Raw genomic sequence first — 26267 nt, 5'->3', positions numbered from 1 at the left:
GAATCACATTTGTGTTACCAGGTCAGAGCTTGGGCTAGAATTGGGACACAAAATCTCAACATCAGGAGCTGGTGAGGGTGGTCCTGGAAGTTGGGAGTGGGCCTGGAATGAGGTGAGGGTCCTGACATCAGTCAGCAGTTGCCCTGTGTCCCTGGGTGCTGGCACAATGTGTGACAGGTGGGCTTCCTCTCTGTTGGAATAAGCTGGGACAATTTGAGACGGTGTTGAGTCCTCAGGTCTTCTACAAGTTTAGAGGTACCTGTTCCACACACAGACCTTGACCTGGCATTTGGGACAAGCTCTTTAGCTTTAGCTAGCATGAAAGATGGGGAGGGTGGGCAGATCCCAGGAGAACTGTGGGTGGGGGGGAGAGTGGAAAATCAAGGAGCCTTGGGTGTGAGAAAGGTGCTGAGTTGCATGTGTAGGCTCCTGAGACACAGCCTCCCTGAGGGCCAGGGGACATAAACTTCAGAGACAACTTCAGTGCCAGAAACTCCCACCGAGTTTGGATGTGAGTAGATTATTTGAGTTCTCCATGTGCACACACACACATACACATACACACAGCTTTGTAACTTCCAAATGTGGATCTGTTGAAATGAGAGCACCTCAAAGTGCTCCATCACCCTCTGGGAGAAATCACCCAGGGAGAAGATCTTTCAGAAGCTGTGCCCTCAATGGGGCTTTCCTGGAGTTTACCAATGTGTGAACTGATTCTGTTTGTTATCATCAGATTTAATGAGAATTCCCATCAGTGCCCTTTTAGAGGGTACCATTTCCTGAGAACCTCCCATCTGCTAGATATCATGAATTTTAAATCACCGTGCATTGAAACTGCCCAAAAATTCAGCTGTAAGAGGCAAAGGCACTGCACAGCAAACAAGCAGTAAGGCTGGGACTCGGCCCCGGAGTGTTCACATTTCAAAGGCTGCTCTTCAAATCATTCAGTCCAAGTGCCAGGTAATATATTTGAAAATGATTCCTTTTAGTGCTAAAATATGGTTCTTGATTCTATAGAACAAATAAAAATGCAGTGGAAAACCTTAACAACAGACTCAATGAAGCAGAAGAAAGATATCCAAGTTAGACAATAAATCAATGAAAATTTTACAGTCAGACCAAACACAAGAAGAAATTATAAAACTAAAAAACACTGTTGAAGATCTATGGGATACTATCCAACGACCCAACATACTGGCCTTAGGAGTTCCTGAGGCATGGAAAGACTGAATGGATTAGAATGCCTTTTTAGTGAAGTAATAACAGAAAACTTCCCTAATTCAGAGAAAGGCATATCTAAGTACCAGAAAAGATCTTTGCCACGACAGGTTTTAATCAGACTCTCCACAGTAAAACATAAAGATCTAAAATGTGCACAAGAGAAACACTAGATTACTTTCAGAGGATCTCCAATTAGACTCATAGCTGGCTTTTCATCAGAAACCCTACAGGCTAGGAGAGAATACAGAAATATATTCCAGGTCTAAAGAGAACAGAACTGTCAACCCAGAATACTGTACCCTGCAAAGCTCTTATTTATGAATGAAGGTGAAATAAAGACCTTCCATAACAAACAGAAATGGAAAGAATTGTTCATGACCCGTCCAGCCTTACAAAAGATGCTTAAGGATGTGTACACACAGAAACACAGAATCATGGTCATCACTATGAAAGAAAGTAAAGGCACAAACACCTCCAGTGAAAGTACAATGGGACTCCAAAGTAAACAATAGGATTAATTATGAGAAAGTGGCAGGGAAAAATTGTTACTTATCAATAGTCACCTTGAATGCAAATAGCCTCAACTCTTCAGTTAAAAGAGACAGACTGGGGGGAGGAGCCAAGATGGCAGTATAGCAACAAGACATTCTGAGTCTCGGGGGAAAATAGATTGTTAATAAGGAAAGGGGATAGGGGCTGGTGGCAGAGCCACTGCAGTTTCGTGTGGAGAAGCCCGGGAGTCCAGCAGAGACTGAGTAGCCCACACAGAAGGAGCAGAGTCACAGAAACACAGCAGAGGTGCGATGGAGAAGCTGAATGGGGCGACTGACGCCATGCCCTCCCTCTCCCGGGTGGACCAGGTAAGACACGAGGTCTCAAATCCGTGGAGCTGTGATTAGCAGTGGGGGGAGAGCCAGGGGAACTCTGTTTGAAATCCCAAGAGGGAAGAATGGGGAAAAGATGGAAAACTCGGCATACCCCTGCCCATCCACGTCTCCCCCAACCCCCAGCCACACCTGCTGCCAACTGGGAGAAGCCATATTGTCTGTTTACATCTCTGAATGTAAACACGGTGCTACCGTATTTGCCTACTGTGCACACACCCACCTATTGTGGGGCCACTTTACCACACACACTCCACCAGGAAACAAGGATCGCAACAGTTCAGAGTAATTTCTCCCCACCACCACCACACGAACTGTACAATGGGGAGTAGTTCTAAACACTGAAATCCCTAGCTCCTTCCACACACCAGAGCCTGGCCCAAGTAGGCGGGGCTTAGCGCATCAGAGCTCTTCAATCTGCCTCCACTGCCCCCATCACCATCCAGAAGTGAGCAGGACTTCCAGGGGTGGGATTGCCTGTTTCCACTGGCAACACACAGACACATAGCAGCTCACAGCATAGGGGAATCTCACCACAAACACCAAGACACATATTAAAGATGACGATAAAATAAACCAGGAATTCTGGGAAACAAGGGGAAAAATTTTAATAAGACTAAGGAAGATAGTATTAGCCCCAGAATGGAACATTACATTACCTCTTCAGTAATAGAAGCAGGACAAGAAGGGATTAAAGATATGTCAGAAACAGAATTTGGAAAATTAATCGTCAGATTACTAAGAAGCAATCAAAAACATATTCAAGACCTAAATGAAAAGTGTTACCAAGAAACTGAGATACTGAAGAAAAATCAGAATGAAATTCTAGATAGGAAGAATTCAATAGAGCAAATAAAAAACCACAGTGGATAGTCTCAAAAATAGAAGAAATGAGAAGAATGACTATCAGAACTAGAAGATAAATTTCTGGATATAACACAGTCAGACCAAACACAAGAAGAAGAAATCAGGAAATTGAAATACACAGTTCAAGATCTGCAAAATTCTATCAAATTATCCAACATACAAACCCTAAGAATCCCAAAAGGCATCAAAACAGAGAAAGGATTAGAAGGCCTTCTTAATGAAATAATAGCAGAGAATATCCCCCTTCTGGAGAAAGAAACAGACATCCAAGTTCAAAGGTACACAGAATTCCCAATAGACACGACCAGGAAAGATCCTCCATAGTGGCAAAGCTCTCCTCCGTAACACATAAAGACAAGACCCTGGGGCCAGTGGCATGACTAGTATGTTAATCCTCCACATGCAGCGCCAGCATCCCATATGGGCACTGGTTCTAGTCCCAGTTGCTCCTCTTTCAGTCCAGCTCTCTGCTATGGCCAGGGAAAGCAGTGGAAGATGGTCCAGGTGCTTGGGCCCCTGCACCCGCATGGGAGATCAAGAGGGGGCACCTGGCTCCTGGCTTTGGATCGTAGAAGCTCCGGCTGTTGAGGCCATTTGGAGAGTGAGTCAACAAAGGAGGACCTTTCTCTCTGTCTCTCTCTCTCACTCTCTGTAACTCTACCTCTAAAATAAATAAATAAAATCTTTAAAAAAAAAAAAGACCCTAAAGTGTGCCTGAGTCAAACGCCAAATCACATTCAGAGGAAACCCAATTAAACTCACCCCAGACTTCATGTAATCACAAACCCCACAGGCAAGGAGAGAATGGCAAGACATACTCCAAGTCCTAAGAGAAAAAAAACTGTCAACCCAGATTACTTTACTCATTTATGAATGAAGGATAAATACGGATCTTCCACAGCAAACAGAAATTGAAAGAATTTGTAAGTACACACCCAGCCTAGGACACATGCTCAAACACGTGCTACACACAAACAGGAACAGGAACATCACTGAAATAGCAGATAACTACCCAGCAAAAGAACAAATGAAATCCAAAGTACATAAACAGAACTATTTACAGAAACATGGCAGGGCAAAGTCGGTACTTAACAATAGTAACACTGAATGTAAATGGTCTCAACTCCTCAGTTAAAAGACACAGACACGCTGAATAGATTAAAAAAGAAAACCCATCTATTTGCTGCCTACAAAAAAATACATCTTACCAACAAAGATGCTCACAGGCTAAAAGTGAAAGGAAGGAAAAAAATAATCCATGCTAACAGAAACCAAAAAAGGGCTGGGTGGCCATCCTAATACCAGACAAAATAGGCTTTAACACAAAAACCATCAAGAGAAACAAAGGAGGACACTATATATTGATCAAAGGATCAATTCAACAGGAAGATGTGAGTGACTATTATAAATGTATATGCACCTAGAAGGTGGCACCATGGCATAGGTTAATCCTCTGCCTGTGGCGCCAGCATCCCATATAGGCACTGGTTCTAGTCCTGGCTGCTCCTCTTCCAATCCAGCTCTCTTTTGTGGCCTGGGAAAGCAGTAGAAGATGGCCCAAGTGCTTGGGCCCCTGCACCCGCATGGGAGATCTGGAAGAAACTCCTGGCTCCTGGCTTCAGATTGGTGCGGCTCCAACCGCTGTGGCCATCTAGGGGGTAAACCAATGGAAGGAAGACCTTTCTCTCTGTTTCTCCCTCTCACTTTCTGTAACTCCACATCTCAAAATCTTCTTTAAAAAATATATATGCACCCAACCACAGGGCACCTGGATATTTAAGACTTGTTTTTTATTTGACCGAGTTAAACAGTGAGAGAGACAGAGAGAAAGGTCTTCCTTCCATTGGTTCACCCTCAAAATGGTCACTATGGCCGGAGCTACACCGATCCGAAGCCAGGAGCCAGGTGCTTCCTCCTGGTCTCCCATAAGGTGCAGAGGCCCAAGCATTTGGGCCACCCTCCACTGCCTTCCCAGGCCACAGCAGAGAGCTGGACTGGAAGAGGAGCAACTGGGACGAGAACCTGTTGCCCATAAGGGATGCCAGCACCGTAGGCGGAGGATTAACCAACTGAGCCATGGGCGCCAGTCCCTGCACCTGGATATTTTAAAGAAATGTTAAAGGATTTAAAGAGAGATATAAATCCAAATACAATAGTGATGGGGGACTTCAATACCCCACTCTCAGCAATGGACAGATCAACAAAACAGAAAATCAGTAAAGAAATAACAGAGTTAATCAACACTATAGACCAAATAGACCTAGCAAATATCTACAGAACCTTCCACTTCACAGCCAAAGAGTACACATATTTCTCTCCAGTACATGGAACTTTCTCCAGGATTGATCACATGCTAGGCCATAAAGCAAATCTCAGCAAATTCAAAAAAATCGAAATCATACCATGCATCATCTCGGACCACAATGCAATGAAGCTGGAAATCAACAACTCAAGAATTCCCACATCATATGCAAATACATGGAGAATGAACAACATATGTTACTCAATGAACAGTGGGTCATAGAAGAAATCAAAAGAGAAATCAAAAAAATTCTGGAAACAAACAAAAATGACAATACAACATACCAAAATTTGTGGGATACAGCAAAACCAGTGTTGTGAGGGAAATTTATAGCAATTGAAATCTACATGAAGAAACTGGAAATGTACCAAATAAATGAATGATCTATGCACCTCAAGGACCAAGAAAAAAAAAAAAACAGTAAACTAAACCCAAAACTAGTAGAAGGAAAGAAATAATTAAAATTAGAGAAGAAAACAACAAAATTGAATCAAAAAATACAAAAGAACAAAATGAAGAGCTGGTTTTTTTAAAAAATAAACAAAATCGACACAACATTGGCCCAACTGAAAAAAAGGAGAGAAAGGACTCAAATCAATAGAGATGAAAGAAGAAATGTAACAACAGACATCACAGAAATAAAAAGTCATCAGAAATTACTACAAAGAGTTGTATGCCAACAAAATGGGAAATCTAGCGTAAATAGATTCCTGGACACATACAACCTACCTAAATTGAGCCATGATGACATAGAAAACCCAAATAGACACAAAACCAAGAGAGAATATAAATCAATAATAAAGAACCTCCCAACAAAGAAAAGCCCAGGATCGGATGGCTTCACTGTTGAATTCTACCGGACATTTAAAGAAGAACTCCAATTCTTTGAAGCTATCAAAACAATTGAAAGAGAGGAAATCTTCCACAATTCCTTCTATGAAGATAGCATCACCTTAATTCCTAAACCTGCAAAAGATACAACAGAAAAAGAGAACTACAGACCAATTTCCTTGATGAACATAGATGCAAAAATCCTCAATAAAATTATATCCAATTGATTCCAACAACGCATCAGAAAGATCATCCACCCAGACCAAGGGAGATTTATCCCTGGTGTGCAGGGATTGTTCAACATTCCCAAATCAATGTAATACACCATATTAACAAACTGCTAAACAAAAACCATATGATTATCTCAATAGATGCAGAGAATCTGATAAAATACAACACCCTTTCATGATGAAAACTCCAAGAAAATTGGGTTTAGAAGGAACATTCCTCAACATAATCAAGGGAATTTATGACAAACCCACAGCCAGCATCCTATTGAATGGGGAAAAGCTGGAAGTATTCCCACTGGGATCTGGAACCAGACAAGGATAACTGCTCTCTCCACTGCTATTCAATATAGTCCTGAAGTTTTAGCAAAGACATCAGGCAAGAGAAAGAAATCAAAGGGATTCAGATGGGTAAGGATGAAGTCAAACTATCCTTATTTGCAGGTAATATAATTACACACACACACACACACACACACACACACACACACATGGCTGAGAATGAACTTCTAAGATCAATCTCATTTACAATAGCTACAAAAAATTTAAATACCTTGGAATAAATTTAACAAAGGATGTCCAAGATCTCTACAATGAGAATTACAAAACATTAAAGAAAGAAATAAAAGCAAATACCAAAAAATAGAAAAAACTCCCATGTTCATGGATTAGAACAATCCGTTTCAGCAAAATGTGCATTCTTCCAAAAATAATTTACAGATTCAATGTGATACCAATCAAAACACCAAAGACATTCTCAGATCTGGAAAAAAATGATGCTGAAATTCATATGGAGGTAAGGAGACCTCAAATAGCTAAAACAATTTTATACAACAAAAACTGAGCCAGAGGCATCAGAATATCATATTTCAAAACATATTATAGGGCATTTATAATCAAAACACCCTGGTAATGGTACAAAAATAGATGAACAAACCAATGGAACAGAATAGAAATGCCAGAAATCAGTCCATCCATCTACGACCAACATATATTTGACCAAGGAGCTAAAACCATTCCCTGGAGCAAGGACAGTCTCTTTAACAAATGGTGCTGGGAAAATTGGATCTCCATGTGCAGAAATGTAAAACAATACTCTTACCATACACTTTCCACAAAAATCTACTCACGATGCATTAAAGGTCTAAATCTATGACCTTATACCATCAAATTATTGCAGGGGAAACCCTGCAAGATACTGGCATAGACAAAGAGTTCTTGGAAAAGACCCCAGAGGCACAGGCAAGCAAAGCCAAAATTAGCAGACGGCATTACATCTAACTGAGAAGTTACTGTGCTGCTAAAGAAACTCTCAGCAAAGCAAAGAGGCAACCAACAGAATGGGACAAATTATTTGCCAACTATGCAACTGATGAAGCATTAATAACCAGAATATATAAAGAGATAATGAAACTCAACAACAAAACAAATGACCCAATTAAGAAATGGGCAAAGGGCTTAAACAGACATTTTTCAAAGGAGGAAATCCAAATGGCCCACAGACACATAAAAAATGCTCAGGATCATTAGCCATCAGGGAAATGCAAATCAAAACCACAATGAGGTTCCACCCCACCCAGGTTAGAGTGGCTTTAATAGAGAAATCAACAAACAACAAATGATGGTGAGGATGTAGCGGAAAAGGTTCCCTAATCCACTATGGGTGGGAATGTAAACTGGTAATGCCACTGTGGAAGACAGTATGGAAATACCTCAGAAATTTGAATACAGACCTACCATATGACCCAGCCATCCCACTCCTGGGAATTTACCCAAGGGAAATGGCATCAGCATATGAAAGAGTTATCTATGGGCCAGCGCTGTGGCTCAATTGGTTAATTCTACACCTGCGGTGCCAGCATCCCATATGGGCACCTGTGGGGAGCAACTGGGAGCAACTCGGACTAGACTAAGTTACTGGAATTAAGACTTATTCTATGCATCTGCTCTCCCACAATATGGCGCTGGGAGCGGAGGAAACAGCTTCTACACAGCTGCCTCCAGTTCAACCAATAAACTGTAGGACCTACTCCTGATTGGAGGAGAGCAGCATACTCAGCGTGTGGGTAGCAGAGTTGGGATTGGTGGAAGAGGACTATAAAGGAGGAGAGAGACAACATGCACCAGGAACATCCATCTGAGGGAACACCTGTGCAGCCCCCGAGAGAGCCGGCTGACGGTGTGCCGCTCCCCCGCGGAAGTGGGGAAAGTGGCCAGCGGGAACAGTAGCCAACCCGGGAAGAACCAGCAGCAAACCTGGAGAGGGCCGAGCAGACCAAAGAACAGCACAGGGTCCTGTGTCGTTCCTCCATGAAGAGGAGGAGCGACAGGCACCAGGTTCTAGTACTGGCTGCTCCTCTTCCAGTCCAGCTCTCTGCTCTGGCCCAGAAAGGCAGTGGAGGATGGCCCAAATGTTTGGGCTCCTGCATTCACATGGGAGACCGGGAGGAAGCACCTGGCTCCTGGCTTGGGATTGGCGCAGCACTGGCCGTGGCAGCTATTTGGGGAATGAACCAATGGAAGGAAGACCTTTCTCTCTGTCTATAACTCTACCTGTCAAATTAAAAACAAAAAGAGTACCCCCATGTTTACTACAGCTTGATTCACAATAGCTAAGATACACAATCAACCCAAATGCCCATCAACTAAAGATTAGGCAAAGAAATTACAGGACATGTACACCATATAAAAAATCCAGTCATTTACAACAAAACAGATGAAACTGGAAAACAAACTTAGTGAAATAATCCAGTCCCAAAAAGACAAATAGCTTATGTTCTCCCTGACCTATGATAACAAAGCACCTAAATTAAGGAAATCTGTAGAAGTGAAATTGATACTTTGAGGAGCAACAGCTTTGCTTTTTTTTTATTTGAAAGTGAAGAGTTTCACAGAGAGGCTGAGGCAGAGGCAAAGATCGAGGTCTTGCATCTGATGGTTTACTCCCCAACTGGCTGCAATGGCCGGAGCTGCATTGATCCAAAGCCAGGAGCCAGGAGCTTCTTCCAGGTCTCCCATGTGGGTGCAGGGGCCCTAGGACTTGGCCCATCTTCTACTGCTTTATCAGGCCATAGCAGAGAGCTGGATCGGAAGTGGAGCAGCCAGGACCAGAATCAGTACCCATATGGGTTGCTGGTGCTTCAGGCCAAGGCGTTAACCTGCTGCGCCACAGCGCCAGCCCCAAGAAGCAATGACTTTGAATAGCCCTTGTCTCAACTGTTAAGGAACAGGTTTTTTCATACTATGTATTGAAATCTTTACTTAACATAGAGTTATTTATCTGTGAATAAAGATAATTAAAAATAAATCTTGGTAAAAAATAGGAGTGGGAGTAGACGAGGGAGGAGGAAAGAGAGGTGGTAGAGTGGGTGAGGGGGGAGTACAGTGGGAAGAATCACCATGTTCCTAAGTTGTAATTATGAAAGGTATGGAGCTTGTATTCCTTAAATAAGAGGTTTCTAGGGGTAAAAGCAACTTTAGGAAATACGGTTCTTTTAAACACTGAGGTTATTTCTTCACCTTTTCATCTCCTCTTCCCTATAGCCAGAGTCCTTTTAACTCAGGTACAGATATGGCATTGGTTCCGTGTCAACCAACTGCCAAGGCTGCAAATGTTTAGACCAGATTCAGTCCTATACAGTTTGCTTAAAATAATCTACATGGTCTTTACAATTTATTTGAAATTACACTTACAACTTTGGAGATTGGTTAACCAATTAAGACTTCCAGCTCTTTTTGAAAAAAATCACAGGATAAGCACCACGGACAGCAGCTCCCCTCTCAGTTCACCCCAGTCCCCACCCATCCCTATTGTGCCCCATGCAGTGAGTACAGAGTCACACAGCAACACCTTGCACTGTGTGTTTTCTTAGAGTAAAGTAGGTTTCTCCTAAGTCCTTTTCTCATTAGTTATCTTCTCTCCTTGACCTCTGTAGGTATTTGGGTTTTAGGTGCCTGGCAATCAACTCTTCCTCTCCCGCTTCCACATCCATCCTCTATGGATGAAGACTATGTTTGTAGGAATTCTCCTTACCAGGAGCCATCCTGAGTTCCAGCCTGTCCTCTCTACTGTGGTCTCGTCTTGTGGGGTGGCACAAGGTCACCGGCGAGACTTCAGACAGAACTGCTAACAATCGTGCAAGTAACACTTGTTATCAAGACCTCAGTCAACTTCCTCGGCTTCCCCAGCCTCAAAGGGGTCCAGGTCAGTTTACCAAATGGGCTAATCTGCCCCCAGCACAGACAGCCAATCTTCCAAAGGAACAAGTCACCAAATGATCTGGTTCTCCTAAGTATTCTGCTTTGGTTGGCCAGCGTTCCTGCTGTCTGCCTAAAAAGAGTTGCAGGGAAGACTCAATTTGTGCCTGTCCTTGATCCTGCTGCTGCAGCAGGAGACCCAAGCCCCGAGCGAGGGGGAGGCTGAGAGGGAGGCTGAGACCAGGGAGACACAGGAGGAATGCAGAGAGGCAGGCAGGGGGCAGCGCAGGGCGTACGGACAATGCATTCAGGAGAACACATCCTTTAATGGGAAGATTATTGTAAATGTGTTATCCTTATGAGTAGGAGAGCATGGCTGAAGCACGTGTTCCTAGAATCCTCCTTATTAAAGAACAAGTTATGCTTCCTCCCGTCTCTCTCCTTTTCGTCTCCAGGGAGAAACAGCAGCAGGAAGCCAGAACCCAGGGCCTTGAATGTTCTCTTTTAAATGCCCTCACAAAGAAAGTGAAAAGTGGTCAATTAAACCAAAATAGGAAGTCATATTTGCAGTCTGGCCAGCTGGGAGATAGACCGCTAAGTACTTCCTCGTGGGATCGCGGGCAAGATTAAACAAGCTTGTGATTCGGAGACGTGTAGCCCAGCTCTCCATAAACAGTGACGACAATGGTGCTACTAACAGCACTGCCATCAGGTCTGTCACCCCAATCTGCTGTATCAGTCAGCTTGAACTCCTCCCTCCTCCCCACAGTCCTCCAGCACACCCCAAATCAGGATTCTGCCCAGAGAGGCCCCCAGGAATGCGAGAAGCATGGATGGATGGATGGATGGATGGAAGGAAGGAAGGAAGGGTGGAAGGGAGGGTGGAAGGGAGGGAGGGAGGGAGGAAGGGATGAAGGCAGGCTGGCCCAAGAGCTGGGCCATGGGATCAGCTCAGCCTCAGCTTCACAGCTGTGCTGAGATCACAGCACAAGCCCCATGTTTGCAGGCAGAATGGGCTCCTCAGTGGACATGCATCAGCAGGGAAGCCTGAAGATGGGGAGGCAGAGGCCTCACACTGGTGGGGCCAGGCCAACTCCACCCTGGGAATCCTGCAGACATCAAAGCATCCCATTAGGTAGTCAGAGCCCAGGCTTCCAGGTTCATCCCCACCAAGCCCCCGTGGGCTGCCGGGGCTTCAGAGCAGCAATGCCTCCAGGGAGCCAGCGTGCTCATCTGGCTAACACAAGGCTCCAGGCTGCTTGAAATTACAGAAATTTCTTTCTGGCTTCTTTTCACCTCCTTCAATGGTTGTTTCTTCAAGCACTCAATACCTTTGGGGACTTAAAAAATTGAATTTCAAACCTTCAGTGGCCAAGGGCCAGAGCCTGGCAAGTGAGTAATTCCCTGAGGGCCATCTCTTCTAGTGGGGGCCTCTCTGCACATCAGTACCTGGACCCCACCCTGTGGCCCTGAGCTCTTCCCATGCCCAGCCTCGACTGCTCCAACAAGATGCCAGCCCTGGGGCTGACGGCTGCTACAAAACAGAATCCGGTTTGAAGCCCCTTATGAGACACCAGTAATTTTGTTCTCAATCAGGACTTATGGCCTTAATTTATACTTTTGGCGGGGATCTGGGAATGTTCCTTCTCTTGCAAGTCTTAAAATCTAATTGAGGAAAAGTCGGTTGCCTAGACAATGGCATATTAAACTGTTTAGCAACAGCAAGAATTTATAAAAAAAATCATCTCTGGTCTCTAGGACTGGAGAATGCAATGAATCTCCGAGAATTTTGAGCCATGCTCACTGTGCATCGTGGCCCCAAATTGCATCAGGCAAGTAATGAGATGTGCAGAGGGCTGCAGGATTCTGAAGCTGCAGGACTGTGTTCCAAGGCATTCCTGTCCCTGCGGTGCAAGTGTGCCTCCTGGGCACATACCCAAGAGGTGGCTTGGAGAAGGTTGGGAGCCTGCTGAGGACCTGCCCTATCCATGCCTTGGTAACCATGGCCCATCACCACCTTGAACCTTCACTGTATGCCCATGGGCTGGATCATTTCCTGGGCTTTTTAAACTCTCCATTATAGGGGCTGGCACTGTGGCTTAGTGGGCTAAGCCTCCACTTGCATCGCCAGCATACCACATGGATGCCAGTTCATGCCCTGGCTGCTTCTCTTCCAATCCAACTCTTTGCTATGGCCTGGGAAAGCAGTGGAAGATGGTCCAAGTGTTTGGGCCCCTCCACCCACATGGAAGACCCAGAAGCAGCTCCTGGCTCCTGGCTTCAGATCGGCTCAGCTCTGGCCATTACAGCCATCTAGGGAGTGAACCAACAGATGGAAGACCTTTCTCTCTGTCTCTCCCTGTCTGTAACACTACCTCTCAAATAAGTAATATATTTTTAAAAAATTAAAAATCTGCATTACACTGGGTTTCTTTGGATGGCAAATCAAAGCAGCCCATTTTAGCTCGCTGAAGCTAAAGCTGGCATCTGTAAGGCGCACGCTGCTGCATCCTACAGAGTGGGACCTAAAGCCGAGACCAGCACAGGAGCCAACGGCAGGTCTGCAGGCTCAGTAGCAGGCGTGTGGACTGCCTTTCTGCTGTGCCTCAATGAGAGGGACTCAGCTCCCCAAGGCCCGCATCTCTCAGTTCACTAACAGAGAATGTGGTGGACCTGGCCAAGATTGGACTCTGCTTTGGATCTGTCAGAAATTGCCAAGAGGGTGGAGACTTGCAGTGTAGACAAAACACACCACAGTTCATCCACAGCAAATTCAAGAGCTGTTTGCCAAGGCACAGGGCTTGTGAGCCAGCAGCCACTCTGAGTGTGTTAAGGGAATGTGTATAGCTAGGTCAGGAGCAGACAGTGAGAGAGAGAGACAGAGAGAAAGGTCATCCTTTTTGCCGTTGGTTCACCCTCCAATGGCCGCTGCGGCCGGCGTACTGCGCTGATCCGAAGCCAGGAACCAGGTGCTTCCTCCTGGTCTCCCATGCGGGTGCAGGACCCAAGGACTTGGGCCATCCTCCACTGCACTCCCGGGCCACAGCAGAGAGCTGGCCTGGAAGAGGGGCAACCGGGACAGAATCCGGCGCCCCAACCGGGACTAGAACCCGGGGTGCCGGCGCCGCAGGTGGAGGATTAGCCTTATGGAGCCATGGTGCCGGCCTCTTTACCTTTCAAATCAAGTTAAAATAAATAAAATTTTAAAAAGAATTTATTCAAAAATAGCATGGAAGGGATATGCTGGGCTAAATACTTTGCTGGTTATATAGCGTCATCAAAGCCAGTGGGCTAAAAAATCAACGTATGATCCTGAACTTTCAAAGAAACCAGGAAAAAAGGAAAGCCAACACTGAAATGACATTACATTGCAGCCGGAATTTACTGGATTTGGCACACTCTGGACATAAAATCTATCAACGTTGACAATAGTGACCCCAAACACAAGTACTTTAAAGAACACAGCTTTGGGAAAACTTAAGTGGTTTACTAATATTGTTACCAGGTCCTGTTTCAATGGGTAGAGATCACTGTAGCATATAAAATTCTACAGAAGTAGGAGCTGGCATTGTGGCATAGCAGGCAGAACCTGCCACCTCCAACACCAGCATCCCATAAGGGTGCCAGTTCAAGTCTGGGCTGCTCTACTTCCAATCCAGCTCCCTGCTAATGGCCTGGGAAAAGCAGTGGAAGATGGCCCAAGTGTTTAGGCCCCTGCCACCCACACGTCGGAGACTTGGATGAAACTCCTGGCTTCAGCCTGGCCCAGTGCTGGTCATTGCAGCCATCTGGGAAGTGAACCAGTGTCTCTCCTTCCCTAACTCTTCCAAAATAAATAAATAAATCTTTAAATAAATTCTACAAAAGTAAATCTGCCTCTGCACTAAGAAATAGTCACAGGAACTGTTTTTTACATTCACCCTTTCAAATACTCAGTGCGAAAAATCTCTAAGGCTCAATTCCAGTCCCCGACTTTGATTAGAATCCAAATGGATTATGTTCCACTTGTGCTTTTTGTTCTAACTACACAGAGCTAAAAGCCACAGCTTTTGGTGAGTGACAAGAAACATCTTCAGGATCACACCACAGTCTAACAAGCACTGCAAACTCTTAAAGCATCAATTATGGCAAAACACAGCAGGCCAATTATATCCCAGAGAAGAGAAGGGATAAGAAAACTGCTCTAACTTCAGAAGACACACATGGATAGCTCACCCTGTGCCGGGCACTCTGCTCTCCAACACGTACACAAGTCTGTGGAGAGCCTGCTTCTGGGGCTTAGGCTGTGCAGTGTCCCGGGGGCTGACCCCTTTTCCCCTTTGCCTGCTCAAGAGTTTCACAAAGACATTCTCTAATCATGGAATGCACTAAATTGGCCCACAGCAGACAACAGAAAGCTGCGTGTACTGTTGGGGAGTGGGTGGCGGGGGAGGCTTGATGGACAGTCATCGTTCTGGTGAAGATGGCGTCTTTCAAAAACCACCATTGCCAGGTCTGCACTCCAGAAATGACTGTGTGTCATGTTAATGTTTTAGCTATCAAGAGAATTATTATTACTGGTGTTGAGATACACTAGCTAGCATTTATTGACTGTTCAGCGTGTACTACACACTGGGTACATTTCATTTAATCCTCCTCTAACTCCAATCATTCTGTTAATTTCCCAATACCCTTATTAACTTCCCAGTTTATACAGCTCAGGAAACTGAGATGATCAACTTTCCAGGGGGTTCCCACAGTGAAGAGTTAAACCAAAAGGGTGGGATTTAGGCAAGGGGACAGGGGCACAGGAACAGGGGCAGTGACTCTTCACAGAATATTCCAGAAAAGCTAGACTTGCAACAGTGTGCTCAGAGGGGAGGAGACCGCCACACGCAAGGACAGCTGTGAGGAGCCGGTCTGAGTCTCTTTTGAACACACAACGTGGCCGGCGCTGTGGCTCAGTAGGCTAATCATCCGCCTTGCGGCGCCAGCACACCGGGTTCTAGTCCTGGTCAGGGTGCTGGATTCTGTCCCGGTTGCTCCTCTTCCAGTCCAGCTCTCTGCTGTGGCCAGGGAGTGCAGTGGAGGATGGCCCAAGTCCTTGGGTCCTGCACCCCATGGGAAACCAGGAGAAGCACCTGGCTCCTGGCTTCAGATCAGCGCAGCGCACCGGCTGCAGCGGCCATTGGAGGGTGAACCAACGGCAAAGGAAGACCTTTCTCTCTGTCTCTCTCACTGTCTACTCTGCCTGTCAAAAAAAAAAAAAAAAAACCAACATACAATGTATGAGAACGTGTGTTACGTGAGCTCCTTCTCTCCGTTTCCTACATCTTGGAATTCCTTTATCCCTTCCTACAAAAGCCCAGCCCAACTGCTGCCCAGGGAAGCGGTTGCTCCATAGGAGTGGACCTTCCCTCTGTCTCCTGTTCTTGTCAGGTAAATAAAACTTTCCTCTGAGCAACTCCTGCTTGAAGCTGATTATTTGGAGACATCCCATGTGAACTGACCTCTGTCCACTAACAAGGGGGTCAAGGGCCTGGAACCAGAACCCAGATCCAGCCAATCCATAGGGTCCTGTTCTAAACCACCTCTCCAAATTGCCTCTATTTTAGCTGGAAGGAATTTTTAAACATATATAAACTTTCAAGGACAGCACGTGACAGCAAGTTGTAAGTGAGAAATCATCTGGGTATGTGGACACGGGCACAGCCAACCCCAGAAAACTCACTTTTCAACCACCCACCAGTAGGTCAAGTGCAGCCTGAGTTAACCTTGGGAGCCCAGAGAGGCTCAGGAGTGACTGACAGCAATTCTGCCAGGGAGTGTGAGTGAGAATCCGCTCCTCCCCAATCCTCCTCTCCCACCCCATGTAGCCGGGCCCCTACCCCTCACCCCTCTAGCAGACAACTGTTGTTATGTTAGCTGAAGACATCAACAGCAGGGGCCTCTGAAGTGGAGACATGCGGCAGAGCTTAGGACAATGGCTTAAGAATGCGTACCCTTGAGAGCACGTGGGCTCTCCCACTCCTCCTTAAGTATGTTTCTAGGCTGGATCTAAGAATGGGGCAGCCAGGTGAATGGACTCCAGGAAGGAGGCTGTAACAGACTCCTCTGGGACATCACCAGCCTTCAAGGACAGACCTAATGACCTGAAGCCAATGTTATCCACATGGAAACCGTCCAGCCACATGGCCTTCTAAGGAACCAGAATGAACTGCCTGCAAGAACAACCCACCGGTGGTCTTGGAGTCTGCTAGCAGCTTCTCAGAGCCCCATTGTTCAATATAAACCAATGAATAGGGATCAAAAGACAACTGAGAAAATACTATCAATAAAAAGAAATAACTTGAAAGAAACACACTTAAAAGAGGGACTCTGCTGCGTCATGAAAAGAAAAATGCATTTCTTCAAAACAAGTACTGAGTGCTGGGGAAAAAAGGAGAGAGGCATTGGGAGAACAAAGACAGCCCTTAGGAGAATCTGAACCATACACATGAAACTGCAAGTGGAAAAAAAAATCAATGGGAGGCTTGAAAGAAACTGAGCAAAGTTTCCAGGAAGTAGAGGAGGAAAGCTAGGAGACAGAAAATGGAGACAAGGTATTAAATAAGTGGCAACTGTAAGATGCACTGCATGCAAACAGGAATGCCAGAAACAAAGAACAGAGAAGTCGGAACGGAAGAGCTAATTCAAGATAGTTTCCCAGAGCAGAAGTCTAGAGTTTTCCAGACGGAAAAATTCCATTGTATTAGAGGAAGTAGACGCCATATTAAAGAGAGAAAGTAGATACTTCACATGCAAAGAACTAGAATCAGGATGGCTTCAGGCTAATCAAAGGCAATATAACCGGTATGCCAAAGAATTGTTTTTGATCTAGAAATTGACATTCTTTTTTTTTTTTTTTTTTTTTTTTAGAAATTGACATTCTGAGTATCAATCATTAGGGTAAAATAAAGACATTTGGGATCAGATTTACATGAGAAAGCTTGTAGAGGATGGGCTCTAACCAAACAAGGGAGCAAATGACAAGGAAGGTGTGGGCTCTGCTAACCCAGGGGGAGGAAAAGTGACAGTGACAAAGGAAGGGTCCAGAATGGCATGTGAGGTATGCCTAAGGCGAAGCACCCAGTGAAGACTTCGGCAGTCAGCAAGGCACCGTGAGGGAGATTCTTCAGGAAAATGAGCCGAAAGAAAACTTAACGAATGGGAGCATGCTGAGAGGAGAACTGGACAACTGGGACGCCAGGAGGAAGCACCTGGCTCCTGGCTTTGGATCGGCGTAGCTCCAGCCGTGGTGGCCATGTAGGGGGTGAACCAATGGAAGGAAGACCTTTCTCTCTCTTTCTCTCTCTCTCTCTGTCAAATTAATTAATTAAAAAAAAAAAAGAACTGGACAACTGCAACAAAGTCTGGCGTTGAATGAGTGATAAACATGCAGGAAGCTTGTCAAACAAACAAGCAGAAACAGACCACGATTCAACAAGGAGGAAAACCCACTGCTGAGGAGAGACCTATTTACAGAGCGTTCTGCGGTGCAGCTGTTGAGAGCATCCAAATAGGGACCGGCGTGGTAGAGCGAAGGGTTAACCCACACCCTGTGATACCCTCATCCCATAAGAGATCCAGGTTGATTTCTGGCTGCTCCACCTCTGCCCCAGCTCCCTGCTAATGTGCCCAAGTGCATGGGTCCCTGCCACTCACAAAGGAGACCTGGATGGAGTTCCAGGCTCCTGGATTTGGCCTGGCCCGGCCCTAGCTGTTGCAGCCATTTGGGAGAATGAACCAGCAGATGGAAGATATCTCTGTCTCTCTCTCTCTCTCTCCTCTCTCTGTCACTCTAACTTTCAAATAAATAAAATAAATCTCTAAAAACAAAATCAAAGAACATCTTCATAGCCATAGGAAAGGCCAAACATGGACAGAGTTCAGATTGTAACTGGACCACACTGGAAAGATGGGGTGCACGTGTACGGAGGGGATGGGGCAGGAGACAGTGCGGTCTCCATCTTCCCCCGACTTCATTCAAACCTAGATAAAGAATAAGAGCACAATCTTCCGAGAATTGGAAATAACTGCTAAAAGCATCAGCTGGAAGAACTGAACATGTGTTTTCCTGGGAAGTGAGAAGACTGAGGCAAAGTTGGAGGAGTGTTGATTTCCATAGCCAAACCTTTTTTGCTCTTTATATTATGAGCTTATATAACTTGATGAAAAACTAATATTTAAAGGAAACCACTAGACTGCATTAGCTTAAATGCTTTTCACTACACCCAGTACTTAACAAATTAGCCTAATCAAATCAGTCCTCCCTTAGGGTTTGTACAGTCTTTTTTATCTGTTTTTCAGTAAATAAATCCCTTGCTAAGGAAGAGAGTGTCAGCACCACAGGAGAGCCCATGGATCCATAGGAAGCCTGGATTCAAGTCCTACCTGTATATATACTATAGTCATTAAAACTCTTGGGGTCTCAGTTTTTCAATCTGTAAAATGGAAATACAGAGGCCAGTTCTGTGACGTAGTATGTTAAGCCTCGGCCTGTGGTGCCAGCAGCACCAGCATCCCACATGGATGCCAGTTCGAGTCCCAGCTGCTCCTCTTCTGATCCAGCTCTCTGCTAACAGCCTAGGAGAGCAGAGGAAGATGACCCACATGCGAGACCCAAAAGCAGCTCCTGGCTTCGAATTGGCCCAGCTCTGGCCGTTGTGGCCATTTAGGGAGTGAACCAGCAGATGGAGGACCTCTCTCTGTCTTTCCCTCTCTCTGTCTATAACTCTGCTCTCAAATAAATCAATAAATCTTTTGAAAAATGCAAATACTGATATCTAACTGCTTGTAAAAGGACTGTAATATCAAGGTTCTGTACAGCACGTGGCACAGAGTAGGTAGCCAACAAATTAGAGACTAAGAAAACATTAAGATGGTGTTTGTTTTCTTTTACTGCTGTAATAAATTAACACAGGTACATTGCCTCACAGCTCAGAAGTCTGAAATCCAGGGGCCAGCAGAGCTGTTTCCATCTGGAGACTCTGGAGGACAAGTTCTTGTCCTTCACCTTACCAGCTTCTAGAGGTTGCATCATTCTGGTCTCTGCTTCCCTCATCATCGTGCCTCTGCCTGGCTCACTCCTGCCTCCCTCTGAGGAGGCCCCTTGTTGATGTGGGCAGGCAGGTGAATAGCAGAGAGGAGTTGAGGCTCAACAGCACCGCCCTGCAGCAGCCTGGCATGGCTCACAGTGTGACAGCCACAGCTGGCCTGTGCAGGAGCCCTGGGTGACGGGTGCAGCACGGCTGTCCCTGCATGACAGCCTAGTCTGCACCATGCAAGCCCAAATGCCTTCCTCTATACCACCCAAACCTCCCTCTCTGTACACTGCCTAAACCTGTCTTCCACGCAGCACCAACCCCACACCTGCTTTCTCTGTCTTGTAGCGGAAGCTCCAAGTTCCAACATTGCAAGCTTAGACCCAGCACCAGTTGGCCATATCCAATAGGGCTGCGGACTGTGTCCCTACAATGATCTTTATAATGTCATTTTAATGAAATTTAATGAAATTAATGAAATTACCATGGCTGGCATTCCCACTCCCATAATGCACTTGACACCATGATGCTTCTGAAATTTCCAAAGAGAACACAAAGGAACAGCACTCAAGTCCCGCCCCAAACTCCACCCTCTCTGAACAGTCAATTAAGCCCCGTCCCAGACACCACCTCCTGTGCCTCTTGATAGTTTAATAGGACTGCCTGAATCTTGTTGGGGGTTTTTGCTGGTGTTCATATTCTTTATCTGTCTATCTCTCTCTTTCCCTCTCTGAATTGCCCACACTTCTGTTTTTAACATGTACTTTTCCTTCGCTTTAAATAAAACCTGCTTTCCTGCACACCCTAACAATGCCTCCTTGAATTCTTTCACACGTGGAGACAAGGATGTGGAACACGCCTACCCAGAGGTCACCTCTCACAACATTATGACGACTTTGGGCCTAACCCAATTAAGCAGAATCATCTTTCCATCTTAACTGAATCTTAGGGCCAAAGCCCCTTTTCCGCATAAGGTGACACATTCAGACTTCAGGGACTCAAACGTAGACATATTGTGGGCTATTATTCAGCCTATCACAAGGATTAAATCGATTTTTAGGAATAAATGGGGGTAAATCAGTTTGTTATTCTCTTCCTTTTAAAATTTTCAAAATTCAAAGAATGAAACATGTTTTCATATTCATTGAAATATGAACTACTTTAAGGAATTACTCTTATTTTCCATGTGACAGTTTTGATTCGTTTTTCAAGTCATGGTTTTTCAGAGGCACATATTAAAATATTCACACATAAAATGCCATCATGTCTTGATTGCTTCAAAATAGTATTACATAGAAGGAATGGGCAGAATGAAAAAGAAACAATGAAGGAAGCTGAAAACAGGTCTACAGGGGTTCACTGTGCTTAGGTATTTAAAATGTTCTATCATACAATCACTTTAAGTAGCACTCTGACCTCACAATCAGCCCTGAATGCACCCTGAAAAGTCCAGGAGAGTATTTCAGGCATGGAAAGCCAAGACACTGTGGCAAGAAATGTTCTACATGAAGGATCTCTGTGACAGAGACCTCACTGGAAAAAAGTGGCCAAAGAACAATGCACTTTTCTCTGGGGGGAGAACTTCTACTTTGCTTATGGCCTTGTCTAATCACTGACAGAAATTGAGGATTCAAAAGGCTTCCACAGCCTTGGTAGCGCTTGTCAAGAGCCTCAGGTGGTTACTGACATCATACATAAGAGTGTTAATTGTTAAATCAACAACAGGAATCACTGTGCACTTACTCCCCATGTAGGACCTCTGTCCTCAATGAGTTGTATTATGAGAGTTAACTGTAAAACTTGTTCTCAAACAGTTTTGTTTGTGTGCAAATTGTGGAAATCTTTACTTAGTACAGAGCTGGTCTTCTGTGTACAAAGTTAATTGAAAATCAATCTTAATGGAGAATAGAACTGGGAAGGGGAGAGGGAGGTGGAAGAGGAGTGGGTGGGAGGGCGGGTATGATGAGAAGATTAACTATATTCCTAAAGCTGTATGCATGAAATTTGTACTCATTAAATAAAGGTTTCTTCGGGGGAAAAATGTTCTGCCATTAAAATACTTTTAACATTCCCCTTTATATTTGTATACTCTATTTCCCCAACTTCCTGTGCCTCAAGCTTTAATATTATTCTACTTCCCATTTTATTTTCTTCCATATTTTGCTTCATTGTTTCCTTCTGGAGCAAATACTAATGATGATATATGGTGCAATAATCGTTTGTGCTTCCCAACAACCCAATGATGTATAGCTATTACCCTCATTTCACAGATGAGGGAAATGAGAATAAGATGAACTACCTTGCCCTGGGCCAGGACTTGCTGGAGCTGGAATCCAAACGCCCGCTTCATCCGTTTGAAATGAGGGATTTCATGAGATAACGCGTGGTCCTTGTACAAAGAACACATCTGATCTGTCAGGCCTTAGAACCACAAAAGAGATGACGAGAAAGTAGCAACTGCATCAACTCTTCTAGCGAGAGACTCGCTTCTGCGAAAGGAAGACAAGGAGCTCACCGAGGCTCCGAAGGCTGTGGAGGGGGGCGCAGGGCACCCTTCAGTCTCCACACCCAGCTTCCCCATAAGGGCTTCTCCCCTCCCCCTCACTTCTTCCATTTCCACTGATTTCCTTCAGACTGCTGTGTAGGGTGGGGGAAAAGAGAAAGGGGTGACAAAAGGAAAACACACCCAGAATAGAAAACTCGCCCAGCTGGCCAAGCTCGGCAGCTCCGCCTCAGTAATCCAGCAATATTGCTCACCTGCCCTCCCTCCGAGGTTCACCTGTCTCCAGCCAAGACCGCCACTGCCATCCACCACAATTCTCCATCTGCCTAAAGGGGGACGCCTCCCCCAAGCTGGTTGTTGGGATGATCCCACTCCGCCAAGCAGACCCACCTCACTTACCATCTAAGAGGTCCTCATCGCGTTAACTCCGAGTTGTTGGATGCTCTGCACGCACACGGTGGTCCTGGGCTCTGGAGAGGAAAAAGGTTCCCATGGCTCCCGTCTCCTCCTGCTCATCCATCACCCGGTAAGTGGCACTCCTCCCCAGCAGGCCACGTGTGAGGCTGGGATGCCAGAACTAAGCCACGCTCGGATGCAGGAAAACAACATGGAGGAGGAAGCACCTGGTAATGTAACCAAGCCGGAAGCGCAGGAGCAGGGGCAGAAAATCTGAAATCGGTTACTGTTAACCTTGTCTCTCAGAGGACGTTCTAGGAAAGTTTAACCTGGGACCACTGCACCCAGGGGAGGCCAGAACACCCCCCCACACACACACACACACACAACCTCCCCACAAACAATGAAACCTACAAGAAACCAGTCTGAGTCGGAGTTTCCACCGTGAAGATGCCGTGGCTCGGACAGCAAGGGCCCCCCTGCTCCCTCCCATCTGCTTCCTGGTCACTCCCCTAACCCTTTTTCTTACAGCCCTGGCCAATAGCCTCTCCGGGAGGCAGCTTCTCCAGGAAGCCCTCCCTTCCCACTGCCTTCTTCGCTCATCACAGGTAAACACAGCTTCCCTCTGAGTGACTCCAGCTTGTGGCTGGTTATTTGGGGACACCCCAAGGGAGCGGCCCCACTTGTGTCCACTAACAGTGGGAGTTATAAACATCCTCCCACTCGCTTTGCACACCCTGGGCAAGTGAAGAAATGGTTCACAGCCCAGCGGTGAGATCTGCATCTGATACCTCCACAGACCCGGATTTTGTCTGATCTTAAACGTGAAACCACCAGACGAACAGCGACAAGAACAAAGCCCTACAAAGGTGAGCACCCCGCAGCTGGCAAGTGCCATCTGTCTAGTGATGCAACCCATGCTCCTTCCACCAGACTCCTTTGGGGAGCTCCGTTTCTCCCGTCACGATTTGTGTATTCATCAGCGGGCTCAGGAAGTGGAATGAGATGTCCAGGGATACCCCCCTGAGATACAGACTGGATGCCCGCAGTTCAACAGCTCTTGAGAGCCTCGGCCCTAGAGAGGCAACATCCAAAAGACTTGCACGTGAACGGTCACCAGCATAGCGCTTCAACGTTTCCCGAGAAAGTGTTCAGAACTGCTAAGCTAGCTAGTTGAGTCCTTATTAATGGGTGTACATGTGGCTAAGACAGCTTATAAAAATAATCTGGGGCTGGTGCTGTGGCGCAGCAGGTTAACGCCCTGGCCTGAAGCACTGGCATCCCATGTGGGCACCGGTTCGAGACCCAGCTGCTCCACTTTCGATCTAGCTTTCTGCTGTGGCCTGGGAAAGCAGTGGAAGATTGTCCAAGCCCTTAGGCCCCTGCACCCATGTGGGAAACCCAAAAGAAGCTCCTGGCTTTGGATGGGCGCAGTTCTGGCCATTGTGGCCAATTGGGGAATGAATCATGGGATGGAAGACCTCTCTCTCTGCTTCTCCTCTCTCTGTATAACTCTTTCAAATAAATAAATAAATCTTAAAAAAAAAAAAAGAGGGAGAGAAAACACAACTTGCTCTAACAAATCTGACTATATATGCTATTTCTTTAAAAAAAAAAATGACAATCTGTCCTGTTTAGGCTGATTGTGAACCCTCAAAAAGGATGCTCTGTAAATTATAAAAAAGCATTTGTGATGACAGCTGCCCTGGATAGGAATTGCAGATGGTGTGGTTGGGGACGAAAAGGTAAGACAGCGGGAGAAGGTGCCTGGGAGGTACCCAGAAGCCCCACGAGGACGACTATGTACCCAATGAAGAGGTTTGGGGCTCCCAAGGGACTGGAAGGCACATCATTTTGTCTAGGCAAAAAACAATCACATGATTCATTCATTTCAAAGAGTACTTGGTCAGGATAGTGTCTGTTGGCACTCAGCTCTGCTTGCACCTGCTTCCATGTTCTGCTCTGGGTTATGGAGCTGGGGGCTTGGGAGGTACCCAAACCAGTGGGGTGCTAGTGAGATGGGTGGCAGAGAGGAGGCAGAAGGGTGATCACAGATGTTCTTCATCAGAGAGTACAGGCCTGGACCTCACAGACCAGGGTTCCTGCCACAGGCTATGGCTTCCCCTGCCATCACCCTACCCAAAGCTGCCCAGTTGCTGGAAGTTGGCAGCAGTTATCTGCAAGTTCTAGACATCTTAGAATCAGCAGCAACTTGCTGGCTCCTTGCACCACAGCTATGCTGGTTAACTGCAGAAAGGTCCAACTTTTGCTCCTTGAGTTCTTTTGCCAATTTTTCCAACAATGAGTTCTACCGGGCTTCTAGAAAGCTCTGAGAGAAGAGTCATAGCATGGGGCCCAAGAGGCCTATAGGATGCATTCACTAAAAAAAAAAAAAGTGAGTGAGTTTCTTTGGAACAAGATGAGTCACCCTGTCTGTGCTCTTTAGTAAAAGATTCGATAGTTTGCACCTGCTCCTGGTGGCGCCTGGAAGTGGAATTCATTGGTTCAACCTGCTCACAGAGCTGCAGCATGCCTAAGTGATCAGCTCATCGTGAGACACCCACACCATGGCTGGTCTCTCTGATGCAGAGTACATACACATGGTTAGTATCTCTGATCTGCCCCACCGATGGAGATGTGAGACCTGGGGACAAGGCGAGGATAAAGAAGTCGGAGGCTGAGATCTCTGAGCTCATCTCTGTTGTGTGCTGCTGCTGTGCTGTGTGTGCAGATGGTTACGAAACAGTCAAGTGGAGACGTTGAGCACATATTTTCCTACATGATTTGGAGCTCAGAGGAAATACTAGGGAGGAAATACATACTTGGAGGTCATAAACATAACAACGTTATTTATAGTTTCAGGAGTAAGGGTTTGACTTGTGGCACAGTGGTTAACTTGCTGTTTGGAGTGCCCACATCCCCCGTCAGAGTGCCTGGTTCACATCCCGGCTACTCCACTTCCAATCCAGCTTTCTAAAAGTGCACACTGGGGGAGGCAGCAGGCGAATGGCTCAGGTAGCTGGGCCTCTGCCATCCATGTGGGAGACCTAGAGAGGGTTCCCGGCTTCTGGCTTTAGCCTGGTTCAGCCCCGGCTATTGAAGGCATTTTGGGGAGTGAACTATAGAATGGAAGATCTCTCTTCCTTTGTGTATCTGCCTTTCAAATAAGTGAATGAAATATAAACAAATAAAATTTGAAAAGATAAAGTTTTGGAGGTAGATGATGGCAGAGAAGACATAGAAATCTGTGTCCCTCTAAGGTTGCAGTGAAGAGATGGGAGAGACACCAAGAATGTGGCCATGTGCTATCCCCAGAGACAGTGCCTGACGTGCTCTAGGGAGAGAGCGCTGTGCCACACCAAGTGATTAGTGAATTGATTGGAATGGTGCTCTAAGGTGGGGGCTGAAACTCCATCACAATATCTGGCAACGTAGAGATCACTGGTGACTAAAATAATGCATGCTTCCAATAAGGTAAATTCAAGAGAGAATGGAAGATAAGGCAAAAAAAAAAAAAGGGGGGGGGGGACTTGGACAATTCTTCTGAGGCACCTTTTGAGGAAATGGCAGGAAATCAGAAGCCAAGAGATTTTTTTTAAAAGTGGGAGATATTATGCAACACTTGTATGATGATGTAAGCAACTGAGCAAGGAGAGGAAGTGGTAACGCATCACCCCTTGTGTAAGGTCTGAGAGTGGACAAGATGGCAGGGGCTTCAGGATGCACGTGGAGGGCTGGCCTTCACCAGCAACATCAACAGTTCTTCCTCAGGCAGGC

General features: G+C 45.8%; 2 long non-coding RNA genes across 10 annotated transcripts in view; one reads left to right on the top strand and one right to left on the bottom strand.

The window, feature by feature from the left end:
* LOC149124399 (uncharacterized) overlaps positions 1–23291 on the bottom strand; it is a 51946-nt gene extending 28655 nt beyond the window's left edge. For 2 of the 9 annotated variants that reach the window (XR_016214902.1, XR_016214903.1), the window contains exons 1-3: positions 22905–23291; positions 22494–22564; positions 21891–22080 (exon numbers count right to left, since the gene is read on the bottom strand). This is a non-coding gene — a long non-coding RNA (uncharacterized LOC149124399). Of the gene's footprint in view, positions 1–13762; positions 15760–19899; positions 20019–21890; positions 22081–22106; positions 22229–22493; positions 22565–22904 lie in introns of those variants that run through there. The other 7 variants (XR_016214906.1, XR_016214907.1, XR_016214904.1 and 4 more) reach the window with 7 other exon arrangements.
* On the top strand, positions 22484–23421 carry LOC149124398 (uncharacterized). The gene is made up of 3 exons (XR_016214921.1): positions 22484–22620; positions 23022–23098; positions 23290–23421. It is a non-coding gene; the product is annotated as an uncharacterized LOC149124398 (long non-coding RNA).
* The last annotated feature ends 2846 nt before the right edge of the window (positions 23422–26267 follow it).

Source organism: Oryctolagus cuniculus, chromosome 10 (genome assembly GCF_051225735.1).
Source record: "Oryctolagus cuniculus isolate XC-2025 breed Fujian yellow rabbit chromosome 10, ASM5122573v1, whole genome shotgun sequence".
In the NCBI taxonomy this organism is placed as follows: domain Eukaryota; kingdom Metazoa; phylum Chordata; class Mammalia; order Lagomorpha; family Leporidae; genus Oryctolagus; species Oryctolagus cuniculus.
This window is presented reverse-complemented; position numbering and strand designations above follow the sequence as displayed.